We start from the raw sequence: 17638 nt of genomic DNA on the forward strand, positions 1-17638 counted from the left end.
TCTGGCACCAACAATAATTCCATGGTCAAAGTCATTTAGATCACATTTCTTCCCCCATTCTGGTGATTGGTCTGAACAACAACTGAACCTCTTGACCACGTCTGCATACTTTTATGCATTGAGTTGCTGCCACCTGATTGGCCGACTAGATATTTGCATTAACGAGCAGGTGCACTTCATAAAGTGGCCATGGAGTGTATATTTAATTGAATATTTTATATATAAATGAGTAGTGCAGAGAGAGAGCCAAAAATAAAAGTGAGACAGTGAGTTCAGTGTCCATTCAGAAATCGGGTGGCAGACGGGAAGAAGCTGTTCCTGAATCGTAGAGTGTGTGCCTGCAGACTCCTGTGCCTCGAGTTTGGCCGTACGCCTTCTGCCCGATAGTCAGGAGGAGAGAGAGTCTGCGGTGGGTGGGTGGCAGCAAGAAGTGTGGACGGAGTCCACCCGGGGGGGTGCGGGGGGAGGGCCAGTTTCTGCAACGCGCTGAGCTGTGCCCACAACTCTGCCGTTGCTCGCGGCGTGCCAGGTCGCGCCGCGACCAGACAGAATGCTCTGTACAGCGTGACGGTGACGTGCTGGATTTCGGTCAGCAACCACCCCCACCCCGCGAGGGAGAAGGGGCGTCGGTGAGCTGACTTGGCCGTGACGTCAACGCCGTTGGGCCGGGGCACGGCCGTCGGTGGCGATCGCGTCGAGGAACTCGAAGCCCTCGACCCTCCCGCCCACCGGACCGCCGGCGTAGACGGGAGCACGTGTACCGCCGCCCCCTCCCTCCTAAAAAATCAGTGACCAGCTGTTTTGCATTGTTGACATCGAGGGGAAAGGTTGTTGCCACGGCAACATGCCACTAGGCTCCCCGTCTCCTTCCTGTCCTTAGCCTCGTTGTCATTTAAGAGCCAGCCCGCTGCGAACTCGCGGACGGGAGCCAGGGCAGGGTCTGGCCTCGCGGTCGCAGAGCGGGGGGCCAAGGAGCCGACGCAGTGGAGCACCAGCGTTGAGAGTAACCTTGACAGAGCTGTTGTTGCCCAACCTCGGCGGGAATCCGAAGGTCCGTTGGGCAGGGATCAGAATTAATATCACTGGAAAATATCGTGGAATGTGTTAGCTTTGGGGCAGCACTACAATACAATGCAGAATAATAGAGAAAAATTGAATTACAGCCCCCACCGGGACCGCGTGCGTTCTCCCTCCCCCACCCACCCCGGGTGCTCCGGTTTCTTCCACAGGCCGAAGTCGCGGACCACGGGTAACGGCAGGTTGGCGCCAGAACGCGCGCCGACACTTGCCACATCCTTGGGCCGCGCGGGGCTGGCGGCGCCTTCCGCGGCCCGTTTCAACGCAGGCGCGGCGGGTAACCGAACAAACGCGAATCTGCGGACGCGACAGGTGAAGCCGATTGAATCTGGCCACAAAGCTAGCTCGGCCCCGGAACACAGAGCTTCGGAAGATGCGGATTTGACAGGCAGCCAGTCTCCCCGGATATTCCTCCACATCGCCGCCTTAACTGGGCAACCCTTTGCTTTTCTGAGATTGAGGGTTTTATTTCTTACACCCACCTCACAACACGAGGGGTTATGTTGCTTCTCCGTCGCTATGTACGAGCAATAAGAAAGGGAAATGAGGGAGGATACTGAGATTGTGTACATAATTGTACACATACGTGTGTGTACAGTCAGATACGCAATCGTGTATTGATAAATCCGGCGGCCTGGTGGAAGAAGCTGTCCCGGAGCCTGTTGCTCCTGGCTTTAATGCTGCGGTACCGTTTGCCCGACGGAAGCTTGCGGAGCCTGCTGCTGTAAATGCCCTGAGTAGAGGGAGGTTCTCGTCCACGGGTGTGCCCGCTCCTGACTCCTCCTGGGAGAGGGGGCATCCCCTCAGCATCCGTCCCAGCCGGCCGCCCTCGGAACAGTCCGCGCCCCGGTTGACGTCACCGTCCTTCAGAGCTGCAACGAGGGCTTCGGGGGCGACTGACGCGAGGCCCAAGAGATTCTGCTGGTGCTGGAAATCCAGAGCAACATACACACACACACACACACACACACACACACACACACACACACACACACACACACACAAAACGCTGGAGGAACTCAGCAGGTCAGGGGAAATAAACAGTCGATGTTTCAGGCTGAGAACCTTCATCAGGACTGGAAAGGGAGAAGACAAGGGGGCGAGAAGGCCTTCCCCCTTTGTTTCCGGCCCCGCAGAAGGGTCTCGGCCCAAAACGTTGGCTCCCCTCGATCGAGGTTTCCTGGCCTGCTGAGCGCCTCCAGCATGTCGTATCTGTTAAATAGGGGACCGTGCACAATCCTGAGTTGATGGAGACAGCCGTGAGAGCATGGAGGAACATCTGGAGTAACTTCTGAAATGCCCGGTTTGCTGTCGCTGCTACTGTGCGATCGAGAATCTCCGGAGGGAAGGCCCCAAATCCTTGGCTTTGCCTGCTGCTGGCGGACGGGGCTGGGGTCGAAGCGTTCGGCAGAGATGGTGCTCGGTGTCGGAGGGCTGGTCAGAGCTCGAAGTTTTCAGGCGACTCAGAGTCGGACTGTGGTCGGGCATGGCAGGGAGAGTTTTCTTCCTTCTCCCGTCTGCGTGAGATGTGGGACATTTGAGAGACTTTGAACTTTTTTTACTGTGCCCATGGTCTGTTCTTCATCAAGTTATGGTGTTGTTGCACTGTTGTAACTATATGTTATAATTATGTGGTTTTTGTCAGTTTTTCAGTCTTGGTCTATCCTGTGTTTTGTGATATCACACCGGAGGAATATGGTATCATTTCTTAATGCATGCATTACTAAATGACAATAAAAGAGAACTACGTGTCCTCATAATCTAAAAAAAATCTCTGAATGTTCTGCACCGCCTGTCCCACTTTACTCTCCTTACACCCGTGACCGTGTGGGCCAGGAGGAAGTCCCCTGGGTGGTGCAGTCAGTGTGCAGGACCTCTGGCTTCTGTGGATGTACCGTGAGTCACGTGTACATCGAAACCTGCGGTGGAATGCGTCGTTTGCACCATCGACCAACGCGGTCCGAGGATGTGCGGGGGGGGGTTGGGGGTGGCAGCCCGCAAGTGTCACCAGGCGTCCGGCGCTGCGGTAGCGCTCCCACGACTTTCTGACCCTAAGCCGTATGCCTTTGGCCCGTGGGGGGGAGACCAGAGCACCCGGAGGAAGCCCCCACGGCGACGGAGAGAATGTACAGACTCCTTTCCGGCGGTGACGGGAATCGAACCCGGGTCGCCGGTACGGTAAACCGTCGCGCTGGCCGCTACGCCACCGTGCCACAAAACCACAGCGGCACCCTCAGGCTCGAGGTCTGCAAACCCAAGGAGTTAATAAGAGTCATAGAGCATTATGGCTCAGGTGAAAAAGCCCTTCGGCCCATCTAGCCGGTGCTAGCCTGCTCCTCTGCCTTGTCACCCGGTCCACAGCCCTCTCTCAACCATGTACCTACCCCACACACCTCTTAAATGTTGAAATCAAACCCTGGTTCACTACTTCCGCGGGCAGCTCGTCTCACACTTTCACCATCGTCTGAGTGAAGAAGTTCCCCCTCAGGTTCCCCCTATATAGCTCACCTTTCACCCTTAACCCATGACCTCCAGTGTCACCCAACGTCAGTGGAAAAAGCCTGCTTGCATTTACCCTATCTATACCCCCCATAATTTTGTATACCTCTATCAGATCTCCTCTCAATCTTCTACGTTCCAAGGAATAAAGTCCCAACCTATTCAATCCTTCACTGGGTCCTCCAGACCCAGCAACATCCTTGTCAATTTTCTCTGTGCTCTTTCAACCTTGTTGGTTTTTTTCCCCTGTAGGTCAGTAAGACGAAAGAGCTGGTTCCAGAAGGGTAAGGCGAAGGAACACATACCAATCCTCACAGAGGGATCAGGAGTGGAGAGAGTGAGCAGCTTCAAGTTCCTGGGTGTTAAGACCTCTGAGGATCTAACCTGGTCCCAACATATCGATGTAGTTATAAAGAAGGCAAGACAGCAGCTATACTTCATTAAGAGTTTGAAGAGATTTGGTATGACAACAAAAACACTCAAAAACTTCTATAGATGTACCATGGAGAGCATTCTGACAGGCTGCATCACTGTCTGGTATGGGGGGGGGGGTGTCTACTGCACAGGACCAAAAGAAGCTGCAGAAGGTTGTAAATCTAGTCGGCTCCATCTTGGGTACTAGCCTACAAAGTACCCAGGACATCTTCAGGGAGCGGTGTTTCAGAAAGGCAGCGTCCATTATTAAGGACCCCCAGCACCCAGGGCATGCCCTTTTCTCACTGTTACCATCAGGGAGGAGGTACAGGAGCCTGAAGGCACTCACTCAGTGATTCAGGAACAGCTTCTTCCACTCTGCCATCTGATTCCTAAATGGACATTGAACCTGTGAACACTACCTCACTTTAAAAATATATAGTATATCTGTTTGTGCACAATTTTTAATCTATTCAATACACGTATACTGTAATTTATTTATTTTTTACCATTTTTTTCTTCTATATTATGTATTCTTCAATAAACCAGATTCTGAGTTAGGAGACCAGATCTGCACTCAATACCCAGAATCAGAATCAGGTTTATTATCACCGGCATGTGACGTGAAATTTGTTAACTTAGCAGCAGCAGTTCAATGCAATATATAATCTAGCAGAGAGAAAAAATTAATAAACAAAATAAAATAAATAACAACAAGTAAACAAGTAAATCAATTGCGCATATTGAATAGATTAAAAATAACATGCAAAAACAGAAATACTGTATATTAACTAAAAAGTGAGCTAGGGTTCAATGTCCATTCAGAAATTGGATGGCAGAGGGGAAGAAGCTGTTCCTAAATCGCTGAGTGTGTGCCTTCAGGCTCCTGTACCTCCTACCTGACGGTAGCAGTGAGAAATGTCTTACACCACTTCAACATAACACCCCAGCTCCTGTGCCCAGAGCAACATACGCACATGCACCAGGTGCTGGAGGAACTCAGCAGGTCAGGCAGCATCTATGGAGGGGGAATGAGCGGTCAACGTAGGGATGTCCCAGCCCGATCGCAGCACATCCTGAGCTTATGTTGGTTGTTAACCCAGACAACGCACTTCACCGTATATTTTGATGTACGTGTGGTAAATTTTTGAGAAGTTGGCCGTTTATTACCCCCCCCCACCCCAAGCTTGCTACCCCATTCCAAAGGTGGAGGCCCGAAGGTCAAAGGCCCTGGGTCAGCTTGTCTGCGAGTCTAGGCCAAGGACTGGAGGCAGCCTGTCCTGGGGTTGGAGGTATGTGTTTGTGGGGGGGCTCGGGGAGGGGGGGGGGAGGCGCTTGTTTTGCCGTTGTTGTCCTCTTCTGTCTTGTGGGCGAGCTCCTTTGGGGTAGATTCTCTCATGGGCTGCCCCCAGCGCACCAGGAGCGCTGGCTGTGAAGGTGAATGGCGCACCTCACTGCCTCGACGCACACGTCTTAAATAAATCTGAATCGGAATCCAGGTCAAATTGTCCGCGACGCCCTTTCGACTGTGGGAAATGGCCACTCCATTCAAACATCTTTCCTTCCTTGCCCTCACAGGCACGCTGCGCTGCAGTACCGCATTGGACCAGGAGATGGCGCTATCGCATCACAAACGGCCGGGCCTAACAACGGGGAAAACTCAGCAGGTCGGGCAGCATCCGTGGAAAGAATCAGTCAACGTTTCGGGCCGGAACCCTTCGTCAAGACTGAAGAGGAAAGGGGCAGAGGCCCTTTAAAGGGGGAGGGTGGTAGATGCCAGGTGAAAAACCAGTAAGGGGAAAGATAAAGGGGTGAGGGAGGGGATAGGCAGGAATGGTGAAGAAGGAATAGAGGAAAACACAATGGGTAGTAGAAGGAGGTGGAACCATGAGGGAGGTGATAGGCAGCTGGGGGAGGGGGCAGAGTGAAACTGGGATTGGGGGAAAGGAGAGGGAGGGAACTACTGGAAGTTGGAGAATTCAATGTTCATACCATGGGGCTGGAGACTACCCAGACGGTATATGAGGTGTTGCTCCTCCAACCTGAGTTTAGCCTCATCATGGCAGTAGAGGAGGCCATGTATGGACATATCTGAATGGGAATGGGAAGCAGAGTTGAAGTGGGTGGCTACTGGGAGATCCTGTCTGTTGTGGTGGACGGAGCGGAGGTGCTCGATGAAGCAGTCCCCCAATCTGCGTTGGGTCTCACCGATGTAGAGGAGGCCGCACCGGGAGCACCGGATGCAATAGATGACCCCAACAGACTCACAACTGAAGTGTTGCCTCACCTGGAAGGACTGTTTGGGACCCTGAATGGTGGCAAGAGAGGAGGTGTGGGGACAGGTGTAGCACTTACGCTTACAGGGATAAGTGCCGGGTGGGAGATCCGCGGGGAGGGACGTGTGGACCAAGGAGTCACCCCAGCATCTGCAGAGTATTTTGTGCTAACCTAACAGGGTATCGAAACTCTTTCTTCCCACGTCCCCTTCACGAGACCGACACGTTCAATCTACTGCGGGTACACTACGAAGGGTTACAGTTTATTTGTCTTTATTACAAGAGGACCTGAGGACAGGAGTCAATATTCCTCTGACTAAGCAAAGTGCCTCAGATTCAGGAACAGTTACTACCCCTCAACCATCAGCCTCTTGAACCAAAGGGGGGGGGGTAACTACACTCACTTGCCCATCCATTGAGATGTTCCCACAACCGATGATCTCACTTTGAGGACTCTTTATCTTGTCATTTATTGCTATTTATTTACACTTGCACAGCATGTTGTCCAATGATCCTGTTTACAGTTACTATTCTATAAATTTGCTGAGTATGCCCGCAGGAAAATGAACCTCAGGTTGACACGTATGTACTCTGATGATGAATTTTACTTTGAGGTTGCTCTAGAGTACTGTCGGAAGTTTAGTCTCCCAGCCTATCCAAAGTTCACCAGAGTACACGCATCTGCTTGCCTCTGTTGGACCCTCATCCCTCTAAATCTCCCCGCCTGGAGTCCAGGGATTCCTTGCTCAATGGTGGGGGTCCAAGGGCCGGGAACATTTCCTATCCCTGTAGAGCTTGATTAAAGTCTGCCTCAAACACTTCCTCTGGCAGCTCATTCCCTCCTCCCCCTTGACGTGAGTAAGAAAACAACTCTCAGGTCCGTCTTGAACCTCTCTTGGATGGGGAGGCGGGGGGCTGTGTGTAGTGAAACCTTCTGGCCAGTGTGGGGCGCCGGAGAGCGTGGGGCTGCGAGTTTCTGAAGAGTGCGTGAATTGGCTAATTTTCGATTAACGAGTCGTCAGTCATTTAAGAGCGGGACTCCGCTCCGGCAGGCGGGCTAAAGCAGGCGAGGGAAGCCGCCGGCCTCGTACACCGCCACGCCTCTCTGAGCAAGTGAAGTAGGCGGATGAGACCTACAGGGAGGACCAACGGCCTGGCAGACGGTGCTCCAACGCTCCGTGGAGAGCGAAGGGCACGACAAGGCGCGGAAGACACTGCGGTCTTCCACTGCAACCAAGGGGCGTTCATTTGTACCACTGGACCCGGACTTCTGAGGCCGAGGGAGAGGAACTGCCCCAGTGGAAAGGCTTTTCCCATTTAAAAAAAAACTCCTCTGTACAGGTTTCCTGTCACCGTCAGACACGGAGGACAACACCACCACCACGATCGTTTAGAGGTCCTTGTGCTTCTTTTCCTCGAGTGACTCGCTCTTTGTAATACGGTCTCCTGGTGCCTTCCATTTAAACTTGTTCAGTCTATTTTGACTGGCTCGGGGTTTCCCTGTTACTTGTGTTATTTAAGTGGTTGCCTGATCAGCGCGAGTCGCAGGGTCCTAGTTATGAGAATGTTACTTCTCCTGCGGCGTCGCTTGGCCGAGCCAATTCTTCAGGAATTATCATGATGTCCTTTTATTATTACTGAATAAACTCTCATCGCCAGCTCTGCATCAGAACCAGTCTTTCCTCGGCACTTGGGTTCCGATGTTGCCGGCGCACATCTTGACAGAATGACAGTTCAGCAGGGACTAGAAGGGCCGAAGGGCCTGCTTCTGCACTGTGGTGCACAGTGACTATGACTCTTCCCTCTCACGGTAACCTATGCCCTCTAGTAACCTTAGCACTCAGATCTGCAGCTGGATCTTCAACTTCCTCACAGACAGGACCCAGGCTGTAAAAATAGGGGATAAGCTCTCCTCTACAATCACTCTGAGCACCGGTGCCCCACAAGGCTGTGTACTCAGCTCCCTGCTGTACTCACTGTACACCCATGATTGTGTGGCCAAGTTTCCATCAAACTCAATATATAAGTTTGCTGATGACACAACAATTGTAGGCCGTATCTCGGGTAATGACGAGTTTGAGTACAGAGAGGAAATTAAGAACCTGGTGGCATGATGCAAAGACAATAACCTATCCCTCAACGTCAACAAGACGAAGGAATTGGTTGTTGACTTCAGAAGGAGTAGCGGACCTCACGACCCAATTTACATCGGTTGTGCGCAAGTGGAACAGGTCAAAAGCTTGAAGTTCCTTGGGGTCAATATCACAAATGACCTGACTTGGTCCAACCAAGCAAAGTCCACTGCCAAGAAGGCCCACCAGCACCTTTACTCCCTGAGAAAACTAAAGAAATTTAGCCTGCCCCCTAAAACCCTCACTAATTTTTAAAGATGCACCGTAGAAAGCATTCTTCCAGGGTGCATCACAACCTGGTATGGAAGTTGTCCTGTCCAAGACCGAAAGAAGCTGCAGAAGATCGTGAACACGGCCCAGCACATCACACAAACCAATCTTCCGTCCGTGGACTCACTTTACACTGCACCCTGTCGGAGCAGTGCTGCCAGGATAATCAAGGACACGACCCACCCAGCCAACACACTTTTCGTCCCAAGACTGCTGAACAGATCCTGACCCGGATCTGGGCCGTACCCTCCAAATATCCGGACCTGCCTCTCGGTTTTTTTGCATTACCTTACTTCCCATTTTTCTATTTTCTATTTATGATTTATAATATAAATTTTTAATATTTACTAATTTTAACTATTTTTATATTTATAATATTTAATATCTGTAATCCAGGGAGTGGGAAGCGCAGAATCAAATATCGCTGTGATGATTGTACGTTCGAGTACCAATTGTTTGGCGACAATAAGGTATGAAACAAAGGTATAAAAGTAGTTCTGCAGTGCACAGTGACCATGCCTCTTCCCTCTCACCGTAACCTACGCCCTCTACTTCAGAGTTGAACCAACTCCGAGTTAAACAAAAGATTGGTGTGCATTCGTCTCACCCCTGCCCTGATGAGCTGAGAAATTCCTACACGATCACCTCTCAGTCCCCGGTACTCTGAGCAATAAGGTCTTCAGCTTTTAACTAGGAGATACAATGCCCCCAGTAACATCTACAATTAACCTACTAAGTGGTAAGTCTTTGGCCTGTGGGAGGAAACCTGAGCTCCGGGAGTAAACCCATATGGTCACGGGGAGAAGGGACTAATCCCTTACACTCTGCAGTGAAAGTTGGACCCGGGTCACCGATGCTGTAATCATGTTGCTTTAATGCAGGGGTCCCCAACCTTTTCTGCACCGCGGACCGGTTTAATATTGACAATACTTCCGCAGACCGGCCGACTTGAGGGGGTGGGAGGGGGGGTGTTCAAGTAGGGTCAAACTCACCTCAACATGTCTTTTACAGTTAGGGTTGCCAACTTGCTCATTCCCAAATAAGGGACAAAAGTAGTAGTCAAATCCCGGGACACTTTACCCCAGGAAAGACTACAATGACCATGAAGCCTTGCGCGGGCACCTGCGTGAACATACGCGTATGTGCTGATTTTTCCCCCACAAATCGGTTTTGCCTTCATCTTCCCGACTATACTGTACATACGTTATTTCTACTTTATATAGGCTGTGTACTTATCAAATCATTCCTGCTTTTACTATACGTTAGTGTTACGTATTTTCGGTTTTATGTGTTATTTGGTATGATTTGTTAGGTTTTTTTTTGGGTCTGGGAACACTCAAAAATTTTTCCCATATGAATTAACGGTAATTGTTTCTTTGCCTTACACCATTTCGGCACGAAAGGTTTCATAGGAACGCTCTACCTTAGCGGGGGAAATACGGGACAAGGGCGGTCCTGCCTCACATACTCTCTGGAATCTCCCTCTACACCGTCCCATCACACACTCCCGGGGTCAGACACAGAGTGAAGCTCCCTCTACACCGTCCCATCACACACTCCCGGGGTCAGACACAGCGTGAAACTCCCTCCACACCGTCCCATCACACACTCCCGGGGTCAGACACAGAGTGAAGCTCCCTCTACACCATCCCATCACACACTTCTGGGGTCAGACACAGAATGAGGCTGTGGGGAAGATAATGTCCGGGTGGATGTCTATTGTGAGATCGAAACCCTGCACCACGTTTACTGTGACAATGCCAAATACAATCTCGGATCTCCCCTTGCTCGCTCTTGTCAGAACTCCTGGGAGATGGGTGGGACACTTCAGACAACACCCTCCTCCCTTCCGCCCAGCTTGCGCAGAAAGCAAATCGCAGAATGCCCCAACTCAAGTGGTGCGATTACAGAGTGGAGCGTCTTTCAGCTCCAGAAGATCACTCACATAGAATGGCTGAAGACAGCGTGGGTTCGTCGAAGGGTAAATCGACCCACCGCTGAGCACTTCTACGAGTTTGTGCAGGTTCGCCGTGTCACCAGAAACTCCGACCAGCCCATTAATGCATGGTGTCGCGCGTCCTGATGGGCTGTGCCGCGGAGACACCGACGCCCAGGGACGTAAAAGCCCACCTGGAGTGGCGGATGGAGCCCAGCCCGTCACAGGCAAAGCCCTCCCCGCCACGGGGCCGTCCGCTGTGACGGTGCCTTCTGGAGTTCAGTGCTCAGTTCTGGCGCCAAACGTTTGTACGTTGTCCCCATGACCGTGCAGGGCTCGATCCGGTTTCCACCCGCGGTCCGATGCCGTGCCAGGCCGGTTAGCGGGTCGTTGTAAATATTCCCGTGACTGGGTTTGGGTTAACCGGGTCTGTCGGGGGGGCACCGCGGCTCGAAGGGCTGTAATCGCCAGCTTCGCACTCTGTCGCGAAATAAACAAACAACCAAATAGATACAAGGAACGCGGGCGCACAAAAGCAGCCTCCATCATCAAAGATACCCCCCACCATCCCAGCCGTGCTCTCTTCTCACCTCTGCCTGTGGGCCAGATGTACAGGAGCCGCAGGTTCCATACAACCGGGTTCAGGAACAGTTATCACCACTCAACCAGCAGGTCCCACACTACCAGGTTCAGGGACAGTTATCACCCCTCAACCAGCAGGTCCCACACCACCAGGTTCAGGAACAGTTATTACCTCTCAACCATCAGGTCCCGCACCACCAGGTTCAGGAACAGTTATCACCCCTCAACCATCAGGTCCCACACCACCAGGTTCAGGGACAGTTATCACCCCATAACCGTCAGGTCCCACACCTGCAGGTTCAGGAACAGTTATCACCCCTCAACCATCAGGTCCCGCACCACCAGGTTCAGGGACAGTTATCACCCCTCAACCATCAGGCTCCTGAACCAGTGTGGATAACTTCACTCATCTCAACTCTAAACTGACTCCACAACCCACAGAGCGACTTTCAAGGACTCTTTACGGCTCATGTTCTCAGTACTATTCATTGATTTTTTTTTGTATTAGCACAGTTTGTCTTCTTTTGTACATTGGTTACTTGTCAGGCTTTGTAGTCGTTTTTCATTGATTCTGTTATATTTTTCTGTTCTATTGTGAATGCCAACAAGAAAATTGATCTCAAGGTGGCCCCTCCCATATATACATACACACACATAAAAGGCATCCGTTAGTCTTGCGAGACCATGGATCTGCGCCTGGAAAGTCTTCACTCTCCAGGGCGCAGGCCTGGGCAATGTTGTATGGAAGACCAGCAGTTGCCCATGCTGCAAGTCTCCCCTCTCCAGGACACCGATGTTGTCCAAGGGAAGGGCATTAGGACCCATACAGCTTGGCACCGGTGTCGTCGCAGAGCAATGTGAGGTTAAGTGCCTTGCTCAAGGACACAACATGCTGCCTCGGCTGGGGCTCGAACTCACGACCATCAGGTCACTAGTCCAATGCCTTAACCACTTGGCCACGTGCCCACACAGATTATATATATTTTTTTACTTTGATGTAAAAGAATAAGTTTACTTTGACCTTTGAAATTGACCGGGACCCTGACACTGGGAAAAGATCCCAGCTCTTTCTCTGAATACCGGCTCTGGTCTTAAGCTTTTCAAAACCCTTAATGTAATTACTTAGAGGTATCGAGCGAACCAAGTCTTTTCAGCCCAACGAGGAGTGCCGCCCGGCAATTGCCCAATTTAACCCGAGCCTAGTTAATCGACCAACCGGAACGTCTTTGCACTGTGGGAGGGAACCTGTAGTTAAGGGGGTACAACCTCCCTCCAGGTGGCGATGAGTTGAACTCTGGAACGCCCTGAACTATAACAGCGTCGTGCTGACCGCAATGCTCCAACAGTCAGTTGTCCAGACGGCGGACGGAACTCTCTCCCCGCCGGTCCTGCGCTCTGGCGTCAGTGGCATCTGCTGCAAGTAAATAAAATCACTGGAGAGGGATTTGGCCCCGCGACTGGGTCGCTGGATACGTGCTAGGTGGCACAGGGAGAATGCACATGCGGGTACGGCGGGGGTTCGGAGAGCGTGGCAGAAAGCTGCCAGCTCGGCAGCTCTGCCATGGGCACTGTCCTCTGCCACCCTCAAGGACATCTTCAAAAGGCAGCGTCCATTATTAAGGACCCCCATCACCCAGGACATGCCCTCTTCTCATTGCTACCATCAGGGAGGAGGTACAGGAGCCTGAAGGCACACACTCAACGATTCAGGAGCAGATTCTTTCCCTCTGCCGTCCGATTTCTGAACGGACATTGAACCCATGAACACTTCCTCACTGACAGACACACACACAAAATGCTGGAGGAACTCAGCTGGCCAGGCAGCACCCAGCCTCCTCAGATTCTCTCGTGCTTGTGATCGGATTACCGCCCCCCCCACCGCAAACCCTCCACCCTGAAGAAGTTTATATCTTCCCTTGGACGGGAGACGAGCGAAGCCCTCTGTCGTTGCTTCCCCCGTGAACCTCTGCTGCCCTCCAAATCTCCGACCACGTGCTCACCCAGACCTGCCACGACAGCCACACATCCAGTCCCGAGGAAGGGTCTCAGCCCGAAACGCTTTCATTCAATAAGATTTACTACCGGTACTCCCTCTACCCAAGATCGACAAGAGAGTGGAATCTTCTGCCGCCAGACCTGCGCAGTATTTCTGACGTTAATATTTTTAAAGGTAGACTCAATCGAATCGATTTAGGGGATCTAGCCAAAAGAAAGCTTACTTTACAATTTAACTCCCGCGACGTTCACACCGACTGCGCGTTATAACAGCCGTCCGGCAGTACTTGCGCAGTACCAAGCAGAAGCAGAGGAAATGTCGACTGTTTACTTTTTTTAATGCTGAGTTCCTTCAGCATTTTGTGTGTGTTGCTGGGATTTCCAGCACCTGCAGATTTCCGTTTGTTTGCGATTACACTCCTTCACTATTTCTTTCCCTTTTTCGCAATACTCATTTAACTTTAAAAAAAAAATATTTTCTATAGTTATTTATCTTCCTAGCGGACCACAACCTTGTTGTAGGGTTTGGGGGCTTGCCTGTCTCGATGGCTGGAGTCCGGGCTTTGTGCTTTGGCTCTCGGTCGGGTCACCCAAGCCAAACAGGTCAAAGGGTAGAGGTCAGACTGAGAGTGGTCCACCGGTCCTCCAGGCTCAGGGCCAACAACCCTGACTGGTCAGACACAAAACTGTTACGGAAACAGCAATGAAGAATCCTCCTACATCTGAGTGTGACGGTGTTCCTGAGTCTCCACCCGGGACTGACAGGAGTGAAAACCGGGAGGAAGCGGTTGACTCGATGAAGGAAGCCATGAACACCACCAGAGATGGTGGACCTTCACCACTGCCCGAGACGCCGGCAGTGTAATGGACCACAAGTTATTTATTGTTTTTTTTTAACTATTACCTATTGCTGCCGCCAAATCAACACATATCAGAACAAACGCCAACGCATAATAAACCCGATTCTGATATGCGAAACGGCAGAGGTCAGGATCGAACCTGGGTTCTCTGGAGTCACAAGCGTGGCGCCCCTGCCCCCTGTGTCACCCTTCTACCCGCACAGAGCAGCCACGTGCCCCGGCAGAGGCGCTGGGATTGCGCAAGTACGCCGGCTCCGTGGCCCCGCGGGTAGGTCAGGAGCAGGCCGGTAGCGGTTGCACGCCCTTCGAGAGCGAGCGAGGGTGTGTGAGAGACAGAGAGTGTGTGTTTGTGTCTGTGTCCGTCCTGAACTTCAGCAGCTTATGGGGGGGAAGGGGGGGAAGGGAGAGAGGGAGGGGGGGAGAGGGGGAGAGGGGGAGAGGGGGGAGGGGGGAGGAGGGGGAGAGGGGGAGAGGGGGGAGGGGGAGGAGGGGGAGGGAGGAGAGGGGGAGGAGGGAAGAGGGGGAGAGGGGGGGAGGAGGAGGGAGGGGGAGGGGAGGAGAGGGGGAGAGGGGGGAGGAGGGGGGAGGGGGAGAGGGGGGGAGGAGGGGAGAGGGGAGAGAGGGGGGAGAGGGGGGAGGGGGAGAGGGGGAGAGGGGGAGGAGGGGAGGAGGGGAGAGGGGGAGAGGGGGAGGAGGGGAGGAGGGGAGAGGGAGAGGGGGAGGAGGGGGAGGAGGGAGAGGGGAGAGGGGGGAGAGCGGGGGAGGAGGGGAGAGGGGGGAGAGGGGGGAGGAGGGGGGAGGGGGAGAGGGGGGGAGGGGAGGGGGGAGAGGGGGAGAGGGGGAGAGGGGGAGGAGGGGGGAGGAGAGGGGGAGGAGAGGGGGAGGAGAGGGGGAGGAGAGGGGGAGGAGAGGGGGAGAGGGGGGAGGAGAGGGGGAGGAGAGGGGGGAGAGAGAAACGCAGACATATTGTCAAGGATCGCACTGTCATGCTGATCGCAAAGTTAACAAATTCCACAACACATGCCGGTGATATTAAACCTGATTATGATGAGCATTTGAAGTCTCCAAGTGTGAAAGATCCCAGGCACAGTGTTAATAAACGTGATTACTATTGGTATATAGCTAGTGGTTAGCATTGAACTAGTGGGCTGAATGACCTCTGTGTGGCCAGCCGGATGTGTGGAGGCAAGGGCTCTCAGATCTATATTCCCATCCTGCATCTCAACACTTCGACAATCAGAATGAAAAGCCGCAGATGCCAGAATTCTGAGATGAAACCAACAGATGGGTGCCGCGGTTCGATAGCGGTCAGCGTGACTCTGTTACGGCTCAGGGCCTTCCGGAGTTCGGAGTTTGATTCCGGCGCCGTCTGTGAGGAGTTTGTACGTTCTCCCCGTGACCGCGTGGGTTTCCTCCGGGTGCTCCGGTTTCCTCCCACAGTCTGACGACGTGCCAGTCATTGTAAATTGTCCCAAGATCCATCATCATCATAATCTGCCATGTCATATGACATCATCATCCTGTGCCGAGTCAGACGATCTGGGCGATCACGGTCTTACAAACGTGATTGTTCCGGGTAAATTTTTCCAACAGAAATGGTTTGCCGTTGGCTTCTTCTGGGCAGTGTCTTCACAAGATGGGTGACCTCCCCCCAGCCATTATCAATACTCTTCGGAGATTGTCTGCCCAGCGTCCCTGGTCATACAACCAGTACTTGTGATCTGCACCGGCTGCTCACACGACCGTCCACCTCCTGCTCCCACGGATTCATATGATCCTGATCAACGGGCTAAGCAGGTGCTACACCTCGCCCGAGGGTGACCTGCAGTCTAGCGGAGGGGAGGAGCGCCTCACACCCTCCTCTGGTAGAGACGTAACTCCACCCCGCCACTCCATCCTGCGACTAGGCCAGCGTTAAGTAGGTGGTTGCCCGGCAACACGGTTTGTCGGTCTGGAAGATCCTATTCCGCATTGTGCCACAAAGTAAACAGACAAATGCTGGACACGGTCAGCAGGGCAGGCAGTAACTGCGGAGAGAGACACGCAGAGAAAGTGTCTCGGCTCCGAGACCCTTCCTCGAGCAGCAGAGTTTCCCTCGATATCCCTATCTGTGGACGCTAGGTATCAGAACAAAAGCCTGAGGAGCCTGGGAGTCAGCATTCATTTCGAGAGGACTAGAATACAAAGAGCAAGGATGTAACACTGAGGCTTTACAAAGCTCTGGCGAGACCTCACTTGGAGTGTTGTCAGCAGTTCTGGTCCCCTCATCTTAGCAAGGACATGCCAACACTGGAGAGGGCTCACTAAAATGATTCTGGGATCAAACGGCTTGTCACACGAGGAGCGTTTGATGGCTCTGGGCCTGTACTCACTAGAATTCAGAAGATCAAGGGGTGACCTCGTTGAAACCTATCAAGTGGTGAAATCCTTGATAGATTGGATGTGGAGAGGATGTTTCCTATGGTGGGAGAGTCTAGCGCCAGAGGACGCAGCCTCAGAATAGAGGGGCGTCCTTTTAGAACGGAGATGAGGGGGAATTTCTTTAGCCAGAGAGTGGTGAATCTGTGGAATTCATTGCCACTGGTGGCTGTGGAAGCCAAGTCTTTATGAATATTTAAGGCAGAGGTTGATTGTTCAGGGCATGAAGGGATATGGGGAGAAGGCAGGAGATTGGCACTGAGAGGGAAAATTGGATCAGCCACGATGAAATGGCGGAGCAGACTCGATGGGCCAAATGGCCTCATTCTACTCCTATATCTTATTGTCTTATAGAAACACTCAACAGGACGGGCAGCGGCCGTGGAGAGGGGAAACGTTTCAGGTTGAGAACTCTATACCCTTCTTTCCATGGATGCTACCTGACTTGGTGGGCGTTTCCACTGTCTCCCCACTTCTAACTGGGAACGTCTACGGCCGACAGCACGCCTGTGATCTGTTGCAGATAGTGACTCAGAAAATGCCTGCAGGGTTGTGGGTGGCTAGACCTTGCACAGCAAGATCTCACGGGCAAGTGATGGGAATAATCTCCAGTCTCACCCTCCCCCCCCCACCCCCCACCAGATCCCCAGCACGGTGGATAGTGTCTTGCCTCAGCATCTCTGACAGTGACAGGGCCCCTGCAGGCCTACCTGGGGTTAGCCCAGGTTCCCTGCCCTGGTCTTCAGCGCGGGAACTGAAGCCGGCCAACGTCCGACTCGGGGGCACGGTCTCAGCTGCCTCGTCCCGAGGTCCTATCAGCGCTGGTAAGCGGGAGAGAGAACAGGAAGGGTACAGAACAGGAAACGGTTCATGGGTTTATATATAGAATAACAGATCCCGGAAGTAGGTTACAGGATGGGATCTAATCCAGGGGTTCGGGGATTTATATATAGAATAACAGATCCCTGGGAGTGGGTTACAGGCTGAGATTTAATCCAGGGGCTCTCAGGGTTTTATATATATATAGAATAACAAATCCCAGGAGGAAGTTACAGGCTGGGATCTGATCCAGAGGTTCAAGGGTTTATATATAGAATAACAGATATATTATATAACAGATATATATATATATATATATATATATTGACAGATCCCAAGAATGGGTTACAGGCTGGGATC

At 52.4% G+C, this 17638-nt stretch overlaps 1 protein-coding gene across 5 annotated transcripts in view; it reads right to left on the minus strand.

Moving 5' to 3' along the window:
* Positions 1–17638, minus strand: part of LOC134339605 (vascular endothelial growth factor A-like) — a 46401-nt gene that overhangs the window by 24072 nt on the left and 4691 nt on the right. The window lies entirely within an intron of this gene.

Source organism: Mobula hypostoma, chromosome 30 (genome assembly GCF_963921235.1).
Source record: "Mobula hypostoma chromosome 30, sMobHyp1.1, whole genome shotgun sequence".
Classification (NCBI taxonomy): Eukaryota; Metazoa; Chordata; class Chondrichthyes; order Myliobatiformes; family Myliobatidae; genus Mobula; species Mobula hypostoma.